Genomic DNA, 23,910 nt, shown 5'->3' on the forward strand with positions numbered 1-23,910 from the left:
CTGGGTCCATCCTCTATCTACCAGCTACACACGGTGACTTCTTTCTATTTTTGTTTTTAACTCTGGTGAGACTGAGTCAGTGGAGAATAGATATTTGTATGGTGAACTACTTGCATAGGTTTAACAACAACAGGGCTTAGACACTTTATGGAATGTACTGTCATTGAATACAGAAAGGAAAAGAATGGGGCTCAGGTCACAAGGAACATGTAAAAGGGGAATACTGATGCATCTTGCACATATCCAGGATGTCCTTTTTATTTTTACTTCATCCCACTATAAACTCAAGTATCATGTGAAAATGTATTTTAAAACATTTAAAAAACAGTCAAATACCTTTAAATTAGGTGGTACTCCTTTGTTGTCACCTTTTATTTCCATTTGATAAATGTATCCGGAAATAATTCCTGAAAATAGGCCAATCACTAGTAAACAATTTAGACACATGTTTTCCCATAGGTCAAATACTTTTGTTACAAACATGAGTTGAATTCAAAAGATATTTAACTGAGATCCTAGGGTGTGCTAAGCACATACAGTCAAAAAACAAAATTCACACCTTCATGATTATAATACAATAAACAAGCTCTTGTGCTGTGCTGTCAATTCATTTTGTCATCACTCAAAGTTATTTTTAAGCAACCAACTGGCACAATCTTAGGCGAGACATCGTCATCCCAAACCAAGACAGTGATACTAATTCACTCTATATTGAGGGGCTAAGAATGGCTCACTGTGACAGCAGAAACAGCAGGAATCGGTCCCTGTGCATTACTGATTGACCACAGGGCAACACAACTCATAAAAACAGAGGAAATACAGGACAATGGGAAGAGAGGTGGACTTGGAGTGTGAATACCCACGTTGGAATCCTGGCCTCTCAAGATGCAAACTGAGACACCACACAGTGGTCACCGTAAAATGAGGGTGATAATTACAGCTGCCTCCCCAACTGTTAATGAGAAACAAACCAATAACAGAGGTTTAAACACTACCCACAGTGGCCTGTACTCAAATTTTTGCTGAACCTGACCCTCAATTCCACTAGCATCAAGCCATGAACATCTCAATTTGCTGCCATGAATGCCTTTTTACTTTATTATAAATGAGCATTGATTACCTGTGATCATTACCTTCTTCTTTACACTTCCTATATTTCCGTTTTTCTACAGTGATCATGTGTACATTTGATAACCATGTTTTATGAATAAAAAGATGAGGGTGCATTTTAGAGGTTGGCATTCAACTGAAGGCACTGAATTTAGTGAATACATGAGTTAAGAGTATTTTGATATTAGTGTGAACTGACCAAAGGAGAGAATGTCAGCAAATCAGAACACTAAAATTATTAAGGTGAGAAGCATACTCCATTCTTATTTTTTTGTATGCTTTTAAACATAAGGAAAAATTTCCTTAGCATGCTCATGGTGTCCTTATATAGTTAAAATATTCATTTATTGTCTATTTATAATAATAGCCATTAATTGAGCACTTATTATGTCTTAGATGTTTTGAAAATAATCAGACCAACACTATCAGAAATGTACTTTTATCCCCATTTTTATCTATAGGAAAATTCAAACAGTAATTCACCCAAGGTCGTGGCCAGTAAATAGCTGTTTACCATTAACCCATTCTATTCTCTTCCATTGTATCTTTCTGTACTATGGAAGCTAGAGAGTTAGTTTTCAGCCTCTCTTGTGGTTCTGGCTTTATATACAACCTAGGTTTGACAAGTAGATATACCCATGCAAGACAAGGAAGGTGGATGTGAGCAACAAGCAGAGAGATAGGATTCTCTGGCAAGCACAGGGCAAAGCCTTTGGTTCTTTGAGGGCAGTGGTTGAGGAGGTTATGTGTTCAATTCGTAAGAATGATAAGCAGCAAGCAGAGTTGGTAGTGGGGTCTTCTCTAAAGAAGCACCTTGTAATCTTTTAATGTTTCTGCTGGCTGCATTATTTCTGGCTGCATAGCAAGCAAACTCATTTGCCAGGCCTGGAAAGTGCAAATTTCCCAATACCCTGTAATAAAGCTATTTCAGTTAAACAACCTAGAGTGACTTCTGTTGTCTATAACTAAAGGACTGAGGCTGAACCAATGAATCTTTTAGACTCCATGCTTTACCTACCATGTCTATGCTTTTCCCAGTATTAGAAACTATCTTCTTTATAGAATTGGCAAGAAAGAAAAGAACAAACAAATCTGGATCCAGGCTTTCTAAAACCAAACCAATGACTTTAAGGCAACATAGCTATGACTGAAAAGGGTGTAGAGAACCAAAGAAGTTAAACAGAAGAACTTCCTTAAGGCAAGAACTCTAAAAAGGATTAAATCAACAGAGATCTGAAAAAGCAGCAGAAAATAGAACCCAGTGGAAAGCTTCAATTAGCGTGAGAGAGAAGTTTTAAAAGTATCTGGGCACACATTCCAGAAGAGTTCAGGGGTAACACTGCTGTGAACAAAACACAGCAATTTGGACTGGACCTGATCACAGAAATTATACTGGGAATCCCATTTACTGGTTCAAAGATTTCAGGCTAAAAAACATACAGTTTAGGCAGACGTTAACAAACTATGGTGCACAAACAAAATCCTGCCTACTGGCTTTTTTTAAAAATAAAGTTTTATTAGAACACAACCACACTTATTGGTTCACACATTGCCCATGGCTGCCTTCACATCATAATGTTGAGTAGTTGCCATAGAGACCGTATAGTCCACAAATCCTAAAATACATACTATCTGGCCCTTTACAAAACAATGTGATGACCACTGATCTAGGAGGTTATAAGGGAAAGGCATTTGGAATTGGTGAGTCAGTTTTGTATATCTGTCAACAGAAAAGGGAACTATGTAGCCAGAAAAGGGAACCAAGGTTGCTGCCTGAAGGGAAGAAAACTTTTTTTTTTAAGATTTATGTGACGGGGTGGGCACGAGCGTGAGCAGGGAGAGGCAGAGGGGCAGGGAGAAGGAGAAAGAATCGGAAGCAGACTCTGCACTGAACGTGGAGCCTGATGAGGCTCTTGATGAGGGGCTTGATCTCAAGACCGTGAGGTCATGGGGCTCGATCTCACGACCCTGAGATCGTGCTCTGAGCTGAAATCAAGGGTCGGATGCTTAACTGACTGAGCCACCCAGGCGCCCCCCCGAAAGGAAGTAAACTTGTAACTCCTTCGGGGGACGCAGTCTGCAAGAGGATTTAGTCTGCACGTGTCCTTGCGCGTGTGTGGGCTGGGGATGAGAAACAGCACAGGTGCTCAAGTGCGGAAATGCAGAGGTTGAAAGAGATGACAGTGTCGCCAGAGGATGTCGATGATAAATCCAGAGAGAGAATACACACAGAGGTAGAGAGCGTAGATGCTCCGGCTCAAGCTCTAGACGTATTGAAGGGAGAAAGAGAAGGTACAGAGGAGTTGTCAGAGAACTAACAGGCAGCCCATTTGAGGCCACTCCTCAGCGGCCCTGTCATTATGGGCGCCTTCTCCGTGTGATCCTATTACATCCCAGGCGCTGCGCGGGGTCCTCGGAGGGCCTGCAGACTAGTGAAGGATAAAGGAGCAGCTCATGGTACCGGAAGCAGCGCAGTGGGTAAGCAGCCGCCTTGGAATCTGACCGTCTTGGGGGCCTGCAGCAATCCTCGTAGAGAGAGGTGGGCTTTGCGTAGCGCTGCGTAATTTGGAGGAGTACGCGCTATCCTGAAAGGGGTCTCTGGGAATTTCACCATACTGAGATGGAGCCATGCTCCAGAAGGGATTAAGATGAAAGGAAGGAGAGGAAATGGTAGCCGGAAGGCATAAATGGGTCTCATGTCGCTTTCTGAAAGATGGGTGCTGTAGCCAAAAACGCTTTGCATCACACGGAGATGCTGGGGCGACCGCAGCAGCATTCTTGTAACAGGACTCGACCCGTGGCTGAGCAGCATCCAGGAGGTTGTGCTTAGCTGCGTTTTGGAAGAACAGAAAGGAATGCCAAGTCTACTGAAAACCACTGTGAATGCCACCTACATGGTGCCCGTGGCTACTTTCTGCAAGGGTAATGAGGCAATGACCAGAATAAAAATCCTCTGTGGCCGCTCTCAGCAACAAACGGCAATGTGATTAAGCACAGAAGAAAAAGCGGGAGCCCTTCCTGAGTGGAAAGAGCACAACAAAGGACAGTTATTAAATGAATCAACCAACTTGGGCCCACAGGACAACCTGTTGCTGCAACTGTGTGAGCTCTCATCAGATACTCGGTGTGGTATTACATAAGCTGGAGAAGCAAAAAGAATCCTGTAAGCCCCAAACTTAGAGGACGCTGGAAGAAAGTTGAGATATCTTTATCTTCTGGCCATGCTTTTTTTTTTTTTCTAAAGATTTTATTTATTTATTTGAGAGAGAGAATGAGATAGAGAGAGCATGAGAGTGGGGAGGGTCAGGGGGAGAAGCAGACTCCCTGCTGAGCAGAGAGCCCGATGTGGGACTCGATCCCAGGACTCCAGGATCATGACCTGAGCCGAAGGCAGTCGCTTAACCAACTGAGCCACCCAGGAGCCCTCTGGCCATGCTTTTGTCACCCCTGAAGACCTGCAACTCAAACCTGGAAAGCGATTTCTATTTTTTGGGTCCCTTTTTCCACCTATAAAAATGGGGATGATAAATATTGTGATTTACTCCTCAAGGAGTTCGGGCTACTGCTATCAAAATGTTACTCTTGTGGAAACTCAACACACAGATGCTGAGTTTTAGCAATTCTCTCCGTCTCTAAGGAGCACTTTGGGAACCACAGAGAAGCAAGACTTAGATGCTCACTGCGTCTAACAGGAAAGGCACAGGAAGTCTGGTTTCTGCAAGATCCTGCAGAGTGGCATCTCTGTCGACTTCGTTACTCCACGTAGCACTTTCTAATAAAGCAAGGTGTGTGTGGGGAAGGCTGGTGGCTGGCGGGGGAAGTAATACTTAGAGGATACTGGCTAAGAGCATGGATTCTAGAGCCAGACCACCTAGATCAGAATCCCAGCTCCTTCACTGTCTACTGGGTGACTTTTTATAAATCTATCACCTCTCTGACCTTCAGCTTCCTCACTTGTATAGATAATAACTGTACATACTTGAGGAGGTGATAGTAAAGACTAAAACAGAGAATAAAGGTAAAGTACTTAGCACAGTACCTGAAACATGAGATGTAACCTAAAATGTCAGCCACTAAAATTATTATAGTTTGATATTAATGAAGGCTCAAGCAACGTACCATGGGAGGGAAATTATAGAAGTACTAGCCTCACCTGAAATCAGAAAGTCGAGGAAAATATTTCTGGAAAAATGCCAAAACTATCTCACAACTATCAATTGCTTATTACTGCCATGAGGCAGGTATGCTACTGATAACTGAAGCCCACAGACCATTGCTTAATGCCATTTCACCTGACATTTCCAGCTTCTCCCCTATATTCCAACAAGCCTTGTGGGAAATACAAATATGCAGCCCTATGCTTCTCCCTTTGTTTCTAATCTTCTTAAGGCCAAGAAGCAAAATGAAGAGGGGAAACAAAAAATACTAATGGTCTGAGGAGTAGTATATCTATACCCAGGGGTGGGGGGTTAGATGAAAAGGTCCTCCACCCATGGAAACATCTGGGATTGAATCACCTGGGATAGGAAGCCTGGGACCCAGAAAGAGCTGTAAGGAAAGAGGGGTTCAGAAAGAACATGTCAAGGACAGTGTCAAATTTTCTGAGCATCAGGAACCAGCTTTGGCTTGAGGACCAAAGCTCATTAGCCATTGGAGGTCCAAAGATTATATGAGGTCTTATAACGGAATCACCAAACTCACTGAGTAAGAAAAGAAAGGAACACACTGGCAAAGATCATCCTCACAACACATCTCAGCCCAGAAATGAACGTAAGGAACTCTGTTCCAAGCAAGGGATCCAACTCCCCTTTGGCTCCAAAATGCTACCAAGAAATAAACCAGTAAAGAAACAGAAGCCCCAGCTTATGTTGTTTAGCAACACCTCCCAAGTACTATTCAAACACAGCCTTTGTTTTCTGTTGCAGTTATTTGACAAAGTTCAATATCATTTTCAAGACAATGAAAAAATAAAAATATTAGAAACCCTCCAAAAATGAAATTATATGGCCCACTCTCTAGATTTAGCAAACATCTTTCTTCCTACCATGTTGTCCTTTGTTAAAATCTAATACTAATGTGGGGTTAATGTGACAGCCCTGAGTACACAGATGAAGTTATAAAAGAAATAAGCTTTTATTACTTTTCCAAAGACAAGCAATAACTTAGAATAACAGAATGATGTTAAACTTTCTACTGCTTTCCACCCTCAAATTCTTTCTTTCTCCATATCAGAGGGAAATTTTCTTAAAAAAAAATTAAAACTCCATTTATGAGTTTACAATAGAGCCATAAGTAAGAATAATCACATATTTTTATAACAACATCTTCTAGAGGCAGGGAAAACTGTGTTTGAAATTAGCCCCCAAATTTAACTCGGTTTCTTATTTTCAAGTATACTAGGCTAACTGGTGCTATATTGTTACACAAGACTTCTCCCTTTCACCCATTCCCCATAGCCAGTTAACCACCAAATTCTTTTTTTTTTTTTAACCTCCTGAATATCTCTCAAATTTGTCACTTCCTTTCAGTACTCCTCATATTTCAGATGCTGTCAATCTTCTCAAATGCATCCTCCTAGCCCACTGGACTGGGATCCTTGTAAGCTGCCTATCTAATTTCCTCCCTTCCCTGCTTAAAAAAGTCAACAACTTCCCATCACTTACAGAATCATGTCTCCACTCTTTGGCATGCCCCACTTATATGTCCACCTACTCTCTCCTCCATCCCCCCACCTTTCTCCTCCTTCCCTACTTCCCATTCTCACACTCACACACACACACACACACACACACACACCACTAGCATGGCCACCACCCCACCACCACCATTTAACTCCTACAGTTCTAGAAAGCCTGTGGTTCTCTAATCCTCCCATGCTATTGTAAACTCGCTTTTCACATTCTGCGTCTCAATTACACTTCCTTCTTGCTTATTACATTTAACAGTTATATAGCTCTTATCATGCCAGGTCTTATTCCATGAGCTTTGTGAGTATTAACTCATTCAATCATTACAACCCTGTGAGACGGATACTATTATTCTCCGCATTTTACAGATAATGAAACCCTGACACAGATCAGTTAGGAAACTTGCCCAAAGACACACAGCAAGTAAATTGGTGGCGGGAGGAAAGAGGCAAGATCCAAACCCAAGCAGTCCAGCTCCATGTCTGCGCCCCTCACCACACATGCACTGCCTCCTGCTTCTTTAGTTCCTTGCTCTGTACTACCGACCACAACTGTACATCAACCCCTCTTAATGGGTCTCATGAAGAGTCTTATTATATGATAACTATCACAACTTTTCTTCTCATTTTCGACCACAAGTTGCTAGAAGGCAGATGCTATCATTCATCATGGTATCTCAGCACCTGTTTGACGAATGACCCAATAAGGATGACAGATAGCCTTATTACATGTTCCATAGTTGGTATAAGGAGAAATTCAAAGAAAGTGGAAGCTAACGATTATATGGTTCTTCCAACATTTCACGTTTCCAGCTAACATTCTACCAAAGCCATATATTTTGGGAAACACTTGCATGCTTGCCTCTACCCCCATTCTCAGTTACATAGATCAGCGCAGTCTGATAGGATGGTCTCAGATCCTAGATATGCTCTATATCTGCACCATCCCACATGTTGAGCACTTGGCAAGAGAGACTGAGAACTAAATTTTTTATTTTACTTTATTTTAAATTTAAATAATCACATGTAGCTGGTAGCTAACATATTGTATAGTGCATGTCTGGATCATTTGCAAATCATCAAGTGGCAGAGAACAGAGCAGTGAGAGAAACAGAAAGTGGGAAGCAGTTAGAAATATGCAAAGAACACATGGTGCTGGGATAGGGAACCTGCCTGGTGTGACTGGGACTGTGGAGTTTCCTGGGACTTTCAAGGCCAAAAATGGGACAGTCCCAGGCAAACTAGAACCACTGGTCAACCTACTCAGTGCCTAGAAGGAACTAAAAGTAGATTCCATGCAGGAACTCAAGAAACTGAAGCAGGAAATGCAGCAGGAAAAACACTGAGTTTGGGACAAGGTGAAGAGAAAAACATATGGTGGGCTGGAAGAAGTCATTGTCTTGGAAGCCATACCCTCTTCAGATTTCCATGTATCTACATATCCTAACACCCGGGTTCTAGCATAGAGATCTCAAACAAAGGTATACCTGCTCTTTTTCAAATTCATGTGCTTTATTTTACTCATCTGTCTCTTACTGGGGAAATCAAGACGGCAGCTATTCAACTGTCTTTGGTCTGTCATTTACATTTCCATTCTCATCCCATAATCTGTTAATCTTTCTAGCATCTCAGTGCAAGGCTGAATTAAATTCCCACATTGAATCCCAACATGAAAGGCATTTCTTTGTGAAGCAGCTCAATATGATGTTCTTCTAAATGACATTTAAAATATTCGGCTCAGTAATGGGATGATAAAGAAGGGCACCCGATATTAGTACACACCGGTAAAAAGAACATTTTTTTATTAGTCAGAAACCAAAAAGATAGAACAAGATAATTAAAAAAGAAAAAGTTTATTCCTGCTAGACTGCCACAAGAGTATTATGACTCAAAATGTAATAGTCACTGAATTCCCGCAGGAATCTAACTTCTTAAAAAGACATCAGACATCAAAGTCTGAGTCATGCCACATTAACCACCAATGGCCAAAGAAAAGTTTGAATGCCACTGGAAAAGTTAAATATTAGACTTTCCCTGAAACATTTAAACTCAGAGAAGTAGGTATTGCAGTTGTCATACTGACTTGTGTGCATTCTTCATAGGTTTCCAGACCGATCTTTGCACCCCCCTTCTGTTGCTATGGTGACCCAAATAAATTCTCTCCCAAGATTCATTTCTTTCACATGCCAATGCATCAGGTCAAGCAGGCAGGCAGTCTAGCAAATAACGCACTGGCCCTAAACATTCTCACACTCTCTGGGCAGCCACAAAGAGCTTTCCTCTACACATTGCACCCTATTTCAACATTTTCAAAACTATAATTCCATTACATTGAGAAAAAAAATTATTCCAAGCTCTGGGGCGCCTGGGTGGCTCAGTCGTTAAGCATCTGCCCTCAGCTCAGGTCATGATCACAGGGTCCTGGGATCGAGCCCCGCATCAGGCTCCCTGCTCGGCAGGGAGCCTGCTTCTCCCTCTCCCACTCTGCCTGCTTGTGTTCCCTTTCTCGCTGTCTCTCTCTGTCAAATAAACAAACAAACAAACAAACAAATAAATAAATAAATAAAATCTTTAAAAATTATTCCAAGCTTTGGTACTTCTTTTATTTGTCTAACTAACACGATGAATCCCTGCACAAGGCAAAGCGTAAGAACCTGAACATCAGAAATTCTCCTAACATCCACTTCATCACTCTTATGTTTACCAATAAGACCCGAATGATGGTTCTCAGTAAAATAAAGATAAATGCCAGGACTTTCACCATCTGACCTCCATATAGTACCAGCAGATATGGTATTTAGTACTTAGAATCAGGGACTAGGGAGACTGAGATATTACCCCCAAAAAATTCATGAAAGAAGGCATCTGGCTCATAGAAAATATGCAGACATAATTCTAGGGAAGAAAGCCTTAAAGCCTTTTTGTCATTAGAGATGTTACAGTTTAAAGCCTCTAGTGTTTGAGCATCCTCACTCCCCGCACGTGTTAAATATGTATTGCATACAGTGCAAATATTTCTCAAGATAGAGCAGCCTACCAAGAAGCATTTCACAGTGACAGTATATATGTAACAGGAAGCAAAGAGATGCTACCTACATTCTCTAAAAAACTAAGTCTGTTAATTTTACCCAAAGATGTACATTTTGACCCCAAAACTAATACAAGGTACATAATAAGAAAGGCAGAAATAAGGGTTGGGCTTCTACTCTAGGGCTGCTAATACATTATTAACACTTTCCCTCTGCCCCTTACTAAGGCCTCACCACAACCCTATAAAAGTTGTTACCCCCACTTTGGGGACAGAGGGATAAATTAACTTGTCAAAAGTCACACAGCCAAGAACTTGTTTAGAAGTTTAAATCTTCGCTCAAGTGCCTGGGCTTGTTACCATCATGCTATACTGTCCCTGAGGGTCCCCAGTGCACTTGGATGAATCAGACCTTGACTAGAGACCTTCTACCTTCAAATGTCTCCAGACCACTATTTATCCTCCACCTCTAAACATACATGTGCTCACTCACTCTTTCTCTTTGCCCCTTCTGTCCCTCTCCTTTTCCCAGTGCTCCGAGACCAGAGTATCATTGCCCCGCTGTTTCCTGGGGAGCTTAGCACTGCTAGAACAGGGCATTACTCCTCTACCAACTTTGCATTCCAGGGCAAAAAGGAAACTCTCAGGAGCCAGAGACTACAGGCCAGAGGAAGCTTTCACTGAGCCAGAGGTTACCACTGTCTTGGAAGACAGAGGTGGGAGGAGACCAGGAAGATAAAAAGCAAGCATGTACTTTCCATTTCTATGTCATGGTTTTCCCCCCAAGCAGAAAAAAAAAGGGGGATTGGCTGCCCCCACACTTGTACACCAAGACTCTTGCCAGACTATGAGGAACGGATGATTCAACCAGAGGGCTGGATACACCAGAACGGAAAGCTTTGAGCAAATAACAAGTGCAATGAGGCTAGAGATACAAAGTGAAAGAATGGGATGAACAGGAGAGAGGGAGCAGGCCAATACATAACTGGGCCCTTTTGTGCCCACCCCACACAGGCTCTAAGCCCCCATGGTGAACTCACCAGGGCCTGCTGTCCCCTCCTGCTCAGCCAGCTCCTTAGCACTTGCCTCTGTCCTTCTTCTCCACTACAGGTTTAAACCGAGGTTGGTATTTTGAGGGTCAGCATGGGTATTTTTCAGTGACTTCTGAATACTATTAACCTTTTCTTATAAACCAGCGTCTTTCTCTTATTAGGAACTTAAAACTATATATGCTGGAGATTCTTTAGTCTTGAAATGCCAGTTGGATTTCTTAATGGCCATCCAGGCAAACGGGACTAACATGAAGAAACCTGCCTTAAAGGAAGCTAAATTTGGAGGGGCATACATCTACTCTATATATCAAGGGATACCTGTTTTTGACATCAGACATCAAAGGAGTTATGAACATTCATATTCCTCTCCAAGGGACAGCTAGGAATCTTATAAGCAGAGTCCTAGCATGACTCACTTGTTAGTGTTTGCTGCCCGGGGCACAAAATGTCTCATCAACAAGACTTGGGGTTTTGGATAACTGCCTCTTAAGTGGATTCAGCTCTTAACCTGGATTGCATATTTTCCTCCTTCATTACATATGATTTAATTTCTCAAGAATTAAATTATTTTTAAAGTTCTTCTAAATTAAATGAAGAGTAAATAAAAAGATCTCTGACAAAAAAAAACCTGAGTAATTTTATTAGGAATATGATAAATGTGATAGGTTGCAGTAGCCTGAAAATCCCATTATATGCAATTAAGGAGCTACATTAATGTAATTGTAGACTTCCTAGCATTTTAGCCCAGCACATACAGTATTTACAGATAATTGCATAGTAAGGGGGAAAATGCAAGCTGTGAATCTAGCATGCACGTGACTTATGTTGTCAAATTAAAACCTGGTTGGGTTTCTCCTTGAGTTATTATCTCTAAAAAGCTTAATTTTTATCTTTTCAAGATGGGAAAATGCACAGGCATGCAAATGAATTGTTTCCTGTTAAAAACCATACAAAGTGCCATGAAATTACAGGCACTATTATAATAAAGTAATAGTCATTTGGATAATACTAACTCCAAATTTGTAACTCTTTGACTAGAACTTCACCGAACAAAGAATTCTAAGGCAAATTAATATAGTAAACAGTATGCAAGGATAGGTAACTTACTTTTATGCTTATGAGACCTCCTATGTGCCCACTGTTGGCATAAAAATGATGCTAAAGTTACAAAAGAGCTAATGAGTGACAGGAAAATACTACGGAAAAAGTGCTCACCTAGGCTGGAAGAAATCAGAGTTCCTGTTCTACTTTGTTGGCAATAAATTACATAATCCTGAAAAAAATTAAACACTCTACATCTCAGTTTCTTCAATTATAAAACTCAATGGTTGAAATAGATAAGCCACAAAAGTCTCCTCAGCCTAAAAATTAAGATGTTATCTAACTGTTGAAGCAGGTCCCGGTAAGATGAATACTTTTCAGCTATCAGGTTGAATTATTAATCTCGATTTGAAAACAGTGCTACATGTATTTTTAAAGAGCTAAACTTTTCATTAATTTAAGTTCACCTACCTTCAGATATAATAGGGGAGTAACATGAACCAGACACTTCTGAGGAGTCAGGAACTGTAATACCCACTTCCATGTATACTGCGTATCCTCTGTGGGGAAAGAAAAGTACAAAATTTAGTTTGTGCAGTGCTAATTTCACATTAAAAGAGGTTATAATCATTGTAAACTCATTTAACTTAAATATGTGCCTAAGACCATGGTAATGATCACAACGGTCATCATCCTAAGCTTCTGTCGAGTACTGGGTATAGCACTGAGTGCGATGGGCCCTTAATCCTCCAAAACACCTTACACAGAGAAGGTACGATGGTCATCTCCATTCTACAGATGCACAAAGTAAGCCTTGGAGAGGCTGGGCAACTTGCCAGAGGCCACCCAGCCAGCATACGCAGGAGCCAGGACTTGAACTCAGGTCAGACACTAAATCTTAAAGCTATGCACAAACCAGTTTGCACATGGACTCAAGAATGAAGTTATTCCCCTCTTCCCACTGCCCTCTAATCATTAAGGAGGTCAGAGGGAAGCGGATATATAATAAACACCCTCTATCTAATTTCCCCTGCCAAATTTATGAAGAATAAGTAACCCATCCAGCGTCTTCCCCACTCCTGCTTCTGTATGATAGAAAACAAATATTCTTTCTAAAGGGCTTGGATGGAAGCTATCAACAGGAATGAAATCTCAAATGATAGCTGCCCAGAACCACACAGCAATACATTATCACTCATATAGTTCATGGAACCCTCATTCATTTTCTTTAACATCAAGTTTAACTTTGCAGGAGGCGAGCTATGTTATAAAACTGCAAAAAAAAAAAAAAGTCCGAAAATGTTGATATGATTGTCTATCTAGCAGAAGGGAGACAATTTGCAGTGAAATAATTGGTACATTTTCCCACTGCATTATGTTTCTCAAAACATGTTACTGTGGGAGGAGATTAGCTTCCCCTTTCTTCAGGAAGAAAATGACTTGTCTCCTATACTGAATAGAACTGTCATTCTGAGAGCTGACAAATGCTAACAACCTTTGGAGGTGCAGTGTGCCAGCATTTAAAAAACAAATAAAATAAAATGAAGAATCCAGTAACCAAAGAAAGAAAGGTCATGAAAGAAAATAATAGGGTAGGACCCTTAAACATTAAAGTATTGGAAATCTGCTTAATGCTAGAAATAACAGTCATACACTAAAATGAAAGGAAATAGAAATAAATCATCCTAAATTAAAATCACTTCAATTAGTTTATATTTTTATGTTAGGTTCTGTAGCACCAAATTAATGGATTCTATTCTGTTTTGCTAAAAATATAGTTGCATTAGGAAGACAATTAATAGATCTGGCCACAGATGTTCCAAATAGTAATGATCAGAGCCAGAGTTGGGATCATCAGAGCTGAGGTAGCACTGTTCTATCATGTCCTTCCTGCACCCTTGGTCCCATGATCCTGATGGGATTAGAATGAGATCAGTGACAGAGAAAAACTGACATGAGACCGTAAGATGATGCTAGATGCATAAGGGGTCCTGAGAGGCCATTATAACAGAGCTGACTGAGATTCTGGCAGATGATGCAATCAAAAGGAGCTTCCGGTCAATCTTGGTCTCCCTTTTTCCTGTCAGAAAAGGCTCTCAAATAATGACATTTTTATGGCAGTATTTTCTTTTTTCTGTTTGTTATTTCCATCAGATAAAAATCTATAACTGACAAAACTCAGATTTTTGTCTGTCAAGATAAAGTGCTTATATTCTTGTTACCCTAAGTAAATTCTCAAATACTTAATCATCATAAAATCGGGGCATGCTGCTAAAAACCAAAGTGTACCTTAAAGAAGGGATCTTTAAACAATGTTAAGCACTGTTCTGTACTTCATGAACATGTAGATATTAGAGTTGGAAGGGTCTTTAGCAGATATCCCAAAGGTCTGCAAAAGAAATGCAGTTCTTCACAAATAACCCGTAACAGTAATACATGATTATTATCTATAGAGCACTTAATATATGCCATGCACTGCACTAAGTACTTGACATATATGAAGTTATTTGCCCTTCACAGTTCTGTGAAATGTACTATGATCATCTTTACTTTGAAGAAAAAGAAACAGAGGATTAGAGAATCTGAATATTTACTCAAGGTGCCACTGATAAGTGGTCAAGTTTAGCTTTGGTAATTTTCTATTGGAAGTTAGTCATTGTGAATTTTACATTGCTGGATGTTGGATACTTTTATATTCTTTTCTTGAGCTGTATTCTGGAATGTTGTAAAGTTACTTGGGAAGAATTTAATTCTTTCAGGTCTTGGTTTTAAGCTTTGCTAGGCAGGACCAGAGCAGTGTTTTAGTGAAGGGCTAAGTAATCTCCACAACTAAGGCAAAATTTTTCAGAATACACTACCCGATGCCCCATGAATTATGAGGAATAGGAACTTGTCCCAGGCTTGTGTGAGCTCCTAGTATTATCTCTCTAAACCTTGCAGGTGGTTCCCTCCCTATATCCTTAGTAGTTTCCTCTCCTTAATGAGCTGGTTATCATTCAGCCCAAGACTCCAGAGGGACACTCCAGATTTCTGGAGCTCTCTCTCTATGGCTTTCTTCTCTGTAACACTCTATCCTATAAATTCTGGCCCTGGCCTCCTAAGAATCTTAGCTCTGTCATCTCAACTCAGGGGAACTGCCCTAATCTAACTGGGTTCCCCTTGCCTACACCTTAGCCTGGAAACTCTCTAGGCAGTGAGCAAGTGCAATTACCGGACTCACCTTATTTGTTTCCCATATCTCAAGGATCAATGTCCTTCATGACATGATGTCCAATGTCTTAAAAGCTGTCCAATGTCACATATGTTGCCTGACTTTTTTTAAAAAAGATTTTATTTATGTATTTGAGAGAGAGCCAGAGAGCAGGAGCGGGGTGAGAGAGCACAAGCAGGGTGAAGGGCAGAGGGAGAAGTAGACTCCCCACTGAGCAGAGAGCCCAACGGGGGGCTAGTTCCCAGGACTCTGGGATCACGACCTGAGCCAAAGGCAGATGCTTACCCAACTGAGCCACCCAGGCGCCCCGTTGCCTGACTTTCTAGTCATTTCAGGAAGGAAGGTAAATCTAGTTCCTTTCACTCCATCTTAGACAGAAGCAGATGTTCTCATGCTCAGATTTGAAGCTAAGCACTCAGTTTTCAAAACCTGAGACCATAAATGCTATCCTAATTTTTATGAAGTAGTTCAGACCAGAGAGGTTAAAGAACTAAAGAACATACAAAAAAAAAAAAAAAAAAACCACCTATATTTCCTTCCTTTTAATACAATTTTTTTCCTAAAATACCATTATTTATACAGTGGTATTAGAAGGAGTAGAAGAAATAGAGTCAGATCTTCTGTGAGTTAAATATTTTCCACTAAGCTCAAATATCAGATTTTCCTCTGAGGGAATGCTTACATCTTCTGGGAGCACTAGTCCTGGAAGATAATCCATAAAAAAAAATTTTTTTAAATTGCATGTTTATGTTCCTGCTGCGTGGCTCATCCTGTTAAGTGTCCCACTCCTGATTTCAGCTCAGGTTATGATCTCAGGGTTGTGAGATTGAGTCCTGCGGCAGGCTCCACGCTCAGGTGAGAGTCTGCTTGAGATTCTCTCTCTGCCTCTCCCTCTACCCCTCACCCCACTCTCATGCTCACACACGCTCTCTCTCTCTCTAAAACAAATAAATCTTGTTTAAAAATTGCATGTTTATGCTCATGAATCTTAGATAATTATCCATATAGAGTATGAATGAGGTGGGGTTTACTGAAGTCTCTGACAATCAAGGGAAATCTAAGCACTGCAGACCTACATCTCACTTTACCCAACAGATCTGTTCCTTTAAAGAGCTATGCCTAAATCACTATACTGTACACCTGAAACTAATATAACAGTGTATGTTAACTATACTGAAATTAAAATTAAAAACTTAATAAAAATTTAAAAATATGTAGAACATTAAAAAACGAGTTGTGCTTAAATCAAATTTGAGTAAATTGAATGATTTCAAAAGCAACAGTGAAGCTTACTATTTAAAACAATAATAATCCCTTTTGTGAATTGAATCAAAGCCCCCATTGTCTTCATGGGAGCCTGCAAAGCCTCATGATTAAAAGTCCAGGTTTAACCCAAAAAACAAATAATCCAGTTAAAAAATGTGCAGAAGACATGAACAGACATTTTTCCAAAGAAGACATACACATGGCTAACAAACACATGAAAGGATGATGCTCAACATCTTTTTATCACCTCACACCAGTCAGAATGGCCAAAATTAACAACACAGGAAACAACAGGATGCGGAGAAAGGGGAACCCTCTTACACTGTTGGTGGGGATGCAAACTGGTGCAGCCACTCCAGAAAACAGTATGGAGGTTCCTCAAAAAGTTAAAAATAGAACTACCCTATGACCTAGCAATTGCACTACTAGGTATTTACCCAAAGGATACAAAAGTACTGATTTGAAGGGATACATGCACCCCAATGTTTATAGCAGCATTATCAACAATAGCCAAATTACAGAAAGAGCCCAAATGTCCCTCGACTGATGAATGGATAAAGAAGTGGAATACTACTCAGCCATAAAAGTGAACGAAATCCTTCCATTTGCAATGATGTGGATGGAGCTAGAGAGTATTATATGAAGTGAAATAAGTCAGTCAGAGAAAGACAAATACCATATGATTTCACTCCCATGTGGAATTTAAGAAACAAAACAAATGAGCATGGTGCAGGGGAAGAGAGGCAAACCAAGACACAGATATTAACTATAGAGAACAAACGGATGGTTAATGGAGGGGAGGTGGGTGGGGGGATGGGTTAAATGAGTGATAGCTAAGTGGGGGGCACTTGTGATGAGCACTGGGTGTTGTATGTAAGTGATGAATCACTAAATTCTACATCTGAAACTAATATTGCACTGTGTGTTAACTAGCTGGAGTTTAAATAATAACTTGGAAAAATAAAATAAAATAAAGCAAAGCATATCAGAGGGGAGGTAGGTAGGGGCATGGATGAAACAGGTGAAGGGGATTAAAAGTACACTTATCTTGATGAGCACTGAGTAATGTATAGAATTGTTGACTCACTATATTGTATACCTGAAACTGATATAATACTGTATGTTAACTATACTGGAATTAAAATTTAAAACTTAATAAAAATAAATAAATAAATAAAGGCACAGGTTTAGGAATCAGGCAGGCCTGGGTTTAAATCCCAGCTTCCAAGCTATGCAACCTTGGCCAAGTCATTTAAGTCATCAAAGTCTCAGATTCTGCTATAAAATGAGGATAAGAATACCTACCTCTTGGGTTGTTGGGAGGATTTATAAAATCCCTGTAAAAGTGCTAACCCCCACAAATGTGCTTAGTGAAAGTATGATGCTTAGCACTGAATTAAAGTTAACTATCATTAGTTCTCTTATCTAGAAAAATATAAAATTAATACAATGAAAGAAAATAAGAAATAAGTTATCTCTAGTTAAGTCTGCGTATATGCTGGGTTTTAGTCTAATTTTAAATATATTAAAATACATAAATATATACTAAAGTAAATATACTTAACATATTTAAATACCCAATAATTTCTTAGAAGAGTTTTATAATTAAAATAATTCACCTTGGTATCACTCTTCTTAAATTTTCATTTACTTAATGTCATTCATTGATACTCATGTACCATGGTAGCTAATTCTGCAATGTTCATATTCTTTGGATATTATTAGATACCTTCCTCAACCCACCACACCCCTTTAGTTAACATTTTTATCAACTATAAATATTCATTTCTTTAATTATTTTCATCTTTCTGACATACGTGAATCATATCCTTTAGCACTAAATATTCTCATCACTTTCCACAATTTTTAAAATTCAGATACTTCCCTCAGAACTATAGAAAACCGAAAATTACAACGTCCTTTTCAATCTGCTATTTCTCATTCACACCTAAACATACCTATTTGGACAGCCATATCATACTTCAGATCAAACACTTGTATTAGTCCATAAAAGCAGGTTAGCCTTGAAAGAATTGACCCAGCAACCCTAGACGAGTAAGTATAATTATCATTTTTTTATAACTTTTTCTTAAGATCTCTTAATACATCTGTGTTTGAGAATAAATTCTAAGTATATTTAGTATTTTAATTTGATAAATCTGGCAACCCTTAATATGTTTGAAATAGGCATATGCTTGTATATTCACAGTCTAGAAAAGGCTATATGTGAACATAACTGTGTGAGTTGGTAGAATATTTAAAAGCCTGAAGGTTGTCAATGATACAAAATATGAATATTTATGATATTTTAACACATCTTTGTATAATTTCTCTTTCCGTAGTGATTCCAACAAGTTTTAATGCAACACAACACAAATGTAAAATGTCACCAACATATTTAAATACAGCCTCCAAATCAAACACTAAGATGGCAACCAAAGGCAAACTTAGTTTTCATTTCTGAAATAGCTCATCACAAGATGCATCATTATTTTGTGTTATAGACTTTTGTAGCATCTAGCAGACAACAAGAGGTTCACACCAAAGCCAATTTCAATTAATTCAAGATGGAAAATTTTATGTGACACTATCAAACACTTTACCAAAATTGAGATAGATTACATCTACAATTTCACATTACTTTTATCTACTGATCTTGTAGCTCTATCAAAAAAAGCAATCAAGTTTTTCTGGCATGATTTGTTCTTTTTAAATTCCTATTTTATAATGTCCATTATCATTATCCTTATATGTTTCATCAATGCTTGCAAATTTTCTATTAATGCTCATTCTATTCTTTCAATGTAGATTTACCTACTTTTGCTAGATAATTATGTCAGTGTTGTTCATTGTTTTAAAGAACAACAATAATCATTATCATTAAGATAATGCTCAAGAAATTACTCCTCATATTTGGGTTGATAAAAGAATTCAGATCAATTCTACAAATACTTACTGCGCATTTACTAATTGCTTATTACTCTGCCAGGCAATGTAGGGAAGACAGATTAGCAGAAGAAAACTTTCCTCTGGAAGCCACTGATCTCCTTGAGGAGATAAAATAGAGACAAATGGGAATTCTGCGTTTATTGGTACCCAATGTTTTGCAAACTCTAGTAGGTTAAAAAAATCTTATTATTAAAATTCAAGTTTTCATGCCTTATTTCCAGAGGTTCTGATTTAGCATTTGTGTTTTTAACAAGCACCCCCCAGGTGATTCCAGCATAAGCATTTTTTAAACCACAGTTGAGAAAAAATGATATGGACAGTCAAAGTACCAGAGGAGCAGATAGAGTTCAGCCATTATAGGCAGTATCTTACAAAAAGACTTCCCAACAGAATCAGGACTTTCAGGATATCCAGGCTAACAGAGTTCTTACAATATTATCCATATTAGCAGTGCTAGAGCTGTTTTTGAAATATACTTGATTTACTGATACAACCATGACCTGCTGCTCTTTGGCCAAATCAATTAGGCAATGGAGAAAACATTACAATAACTTGCCCACACAAAAATAAGCATGTATCCCTGTCAAAGGAGCTAAAATAAATTTAACACTGGGAAGCATTTATCTGGGTTGCCTTCACATTATATACATTGGATACATCCCAGAACTTGGGAATTTGTCAATATTTTAGTGACAATCTAGAAAGCAATACTTAGAAAATAATTTCAGAGCCACCAGGAGATTTTTACCCCATGAGTAAGCCTTGTAATGCTTCTGGGAAAGCCTGTAGTGTTCAATATGATTGCTCTAGATTCATGAGGTATCATATAAAATTATTATTTGAGCCTGTATAACTAACTGCCTTTCTCCAAATATCTCAGACCGATCTACTGTACTATTTCATTCTTTGTGTTATATATGACACTAGCATAGCAGTCAGGGTCCAAAGAGAAAAACAGGATTTAAAACAGAGGGAATTTAACAGAGGGGATTTTGTTAAACAGATGATGGAAGAGATGAATGACCAAAGGGAACAGTGAAGCAACTGAGAGATTAGCAGCACAAGCAGTCTCTTCCTCCAAACCCAGTAGAAGAGAGGTGTTTGTTCCCAGAGCCCAGGGGCAGGGTCACCTAACTAAAGCCAGAACAATGAGGCTAGTCTGGACTGACTAGAATAGTGGAGAAGCAGAGAGGGGTGGAGAAATACCCTGCTTTCTCCCTCCCTCCCACCCTCCAATCTCCTGCCAAGCGCCCTCCCACACCTCAACACAGCAAAATGTCAGCTGACAGGTGACCTTTGGAAACACAGTCAGGCCCCCTGCTCCTCAGAATAGAGCAGGAGAAGTATAAGAGAGTGGTTTGAGAGCAAATAAGCCAAGATCTAGGAAAGGTGGCGGTGATGGTGGTGGTAGTTATTATTATTTTGTAGTATCCCTTTAAAACAGAGAAATTGAGTTTGCACAAGGAATTTGAAATTTTTATAGAATCTCAACTCAGTGCTTCACTTATTCAACAATGCATGCTGCCTCTCAATACATTGCATTTTATTCTTTTATTCTTTATCACTCTAGTTTGCTATGATTTAAAATTCAGTGCTTGAATAAGCTTCATTATTCTTTTTAAAATATTACTAAATGCAAATCCTTTCTTACTCATCTCTCTTACCTATACATCAGGAGATATTATTTCATTCCTGATACATTTTTAATTGCCCAGACATCTTGACTCCATATTTTTTTTAAATGTACATTTCTAAAGAACAATCTGGTATTAAAACCATTTAGTTACCATAATTTTGTTCTCACTGCATTCATTAATGGAATTTTTGTATCTAGAAATTTGTACTCCCCATGCGGAAGGTCATAGATTAATCTCTTTAGCCCATGTATCTAAAAAGAAGAATGTGCTCAGAACAAAGTTTCCTATCTTCCCTCCCCCACCCAGAAAAATCGATCATATTAACTAAGCTCGGCATGGAGCTTTACGTTTAGCAAAGTGGTTTGCATACCGTGTGGGTGTGTGTGGGTGTGTGTGGGTGTGGGTGGGTGTGGGTGTGTGGGTGTCAACAGAATGGCTTCAAGGATGAGAAACAAAGAAATGCAATTATAGGATCTGGTGTTCCCTTCCATGTATTTATGCATATATATCTATGCAACATATAAATGATTTAACAGTTATATAATCATGTCCTCAGAACATATAATTCTCTTTGCCACAGTTATCCAAAATCCACAGATTATACTTCAGTTGATCCTCACTTTTCCTTATTAAGGAACTTCTAGTCTTATCAGGTCAGTCTCCTCACTGGCCACTCAACACCTCCATGTTCAATTTGGGCTCCATGACTTTTTAGTCTGTGCTACCCCACACTCCACTATCCATGACTTCTCTGTTCTCCCATGCGCTAAGTCCCATCTCCTTCAGGTAATTTACCGTAATGGGCCAGCTCAAAGGATCCCTCTTCCTTCTCGGGAGCTCCTATTAAACAAATGTCTATGGATTAAATGTGTTTTCATTACTTCATATATGTGCTTTGTATCCTTTAAAAGTCCCTTAAATTCTTGAGAACAGGACCTGTAGCTTAAATCCTACAATACTGTTAAGTAAACAGCAAGGACTCAAAACATACTGAATACCACTGAAGTTCCATAATCAGTCCTGGAGAGGGGTTTCTGAAGTCACCATAAGATGTTGGAGAAAAGGCAAAAAGGAATGGTGTTATAGTGCGAACATAGAAGATCAGATGAGAGACCAGGGACCTAGAAGGAAGCAGAAATAAATCGATTTTGGGTAAGCGGGAGTAGATCTCCTTTAAAGAAACTTAGATGTTTGGGGAAAGTTCCCAAGACATTTCTCCCCGCTTTGGGAAAAAAAAAAAATCATTTTTATCTTCACTGATTAAATTTCTTTTGTTTTAGCCGGCAATATATTTTTGCTGCCTCTCGCATTTTGAAAAATAACTCTGAGGAATTTCATCTCATAGTCACTCTTGATTATCTGTCTTCTACCCTGTCTTAAATCAGTTTCATCAGGAGGATCAAATCTGAAGTCCATCTGTAGCTCTGATTAGGTGTTCACTAAATGTGATTTCAAGACCCAAGTCTCACGATATCATCCTTCTCAGAGCCTCCTGAAGGTCAACCAGGATTACACCAGCCTGCAATTAACCAAGGTGGCTTCCCCTCAGGGAGCCCATCCCCCACCTACCTGGCTCTTATCATTCTGCCCTATCTCATTTAAACCTCTCCACACCAATATGTCTTCAACTTAAAAATCAATTTTCTCCCTGATTCAGTTTCTTTTTCACAGTTGCTTCTTCATTTAATCTTCAGGGTCATCTCAATCCCCATAAATCTAAACACAGCAATCAAATGTCTGGTCTCTTTAACATGTCTCGCCACAGGTGGGGCACAAATCCCCCCTCCTGATGGATTGGGCAATTTAAAAGAAAGATGGTAAACACGGGATATTATATCTCCAGAGCAAAGGCCCTTCCATCGGAAACCTGGGGCTGAAGGGGAAGCTTTTGTTTTTGTTATTGAAAGGGTTTATGCTTTAATCTCTGCTTTAAGAATTTTTTTTTCCTTGAAAAAAACCATCTTAACCATTTATGAATGAGATCTGAAAATCCAGGTTTTCAAAACCCACTGCAAGTGTTTTGTTTACTAAAATGAGAAGACTCGTACTACACCTGAAGTGGGCTCCGTCTCCCCCCTGCCCATACAGTCAGCTACTGCACCACTTGAAATGCCTGCAGTAGGCTTCAGGCTAGGGTTCTCTGTTTCTGTGCTCATGTGTTTTTTACTACACAAATACTTAGTGAGCACTTATGATCAACAAGGCACTGAGTTAGGTGCTACAGGGCCAAATAGGATTAATATGACATAGCCCCTGTTCTCAGTGACACAGATGTGACAGGCATGGATATAAACAGCTATACAGAAAGACAGTATGTGGCAAGTAGTAGACTTTATTTATTGATTCAACAAGCCTTTACTGAGTGCTTTCTCTGCCAGGCACTGAGGATACAGCAGAGAGAAAAACAGGCACCCCTCCTCCCCTAGAGGAGTTTCCACTCGTGCGAGTGGGTGACAGACACTACTGGAATGATCAGACTAATGACTGGGCACCTGGGTGGCTCAGGTGGTTAAGTGACTGCCTTCGGCTCAAGTCATGATCCTGGAGTCCTGGGATCGAGTCCCGCATAGGACTCCCTGCTCAGTGGGGAGTCTGCTTCTCCCTCTGACCCTACCCCCTCTCTCAAATAAATAAATTTGAGAGTGCACTCTCTCTCAAATAAATAAAATCTTTAAAAAAAAAAAAAAAAGACTAATGACCTATGGCATCATGGACCAAGGTAAGCGTCCAGTGTATATCTAAGGAGACTGATGGAGACCCAGCAGCTGGAGACAAGACTTATGGCTCAAACTTTAGAATGAATAGGAGGTGACAAGGCTGGGCGGCTGGGGAACATTCTAGACATAGCCAAATAAAGAAAAAGTGCTATGGGAGCTTTCAGAAGGAGAAATCCTTTCAGGGTGGGACCAGGAGGGAGATAGGGTACATCC

General features: G+C 39.6%; 1 long non-coding RNA gene across 1 annotated transcript; it reads right to left on the bottom strand.

Moving 5' to 3' along the window:
• Positions 1-355: 355 nt before the first annotated feature.
• Positions 356-22,003, bottom strand: LOC117998854. Its single transcript, XR_004676101.1, has 3 exons — positions 21,972-22,003; positions 12,389-12,477; positions 356-407 (listed from the first exon to the last, which is right to left on the bottom strand). It is a non-coding gene; the product is annotated as an uncharacterized LOC117998854 (long non-coding RNA).
• Between the last annotated feature and the right edge of the window lie 1,907 nt (positions 22,004-23,910).

Source organism: Mirounga leonina, unplaced genomic scaffold (genome assembly GCF_011800145.1).
Source record: "Mirounga leonina isolate KUSES-001 unplaced genomic scaffold, KU_Mleo_1.0 Mir_418, whole genome shotgun sequence".
In the NCBI taxonomy this organism is placed as follows: Eukaryota; Metazoa; Chordata; class Mammalia; order Carnivora; family Phocidae; genus Mirounga; species Mirounga leonina.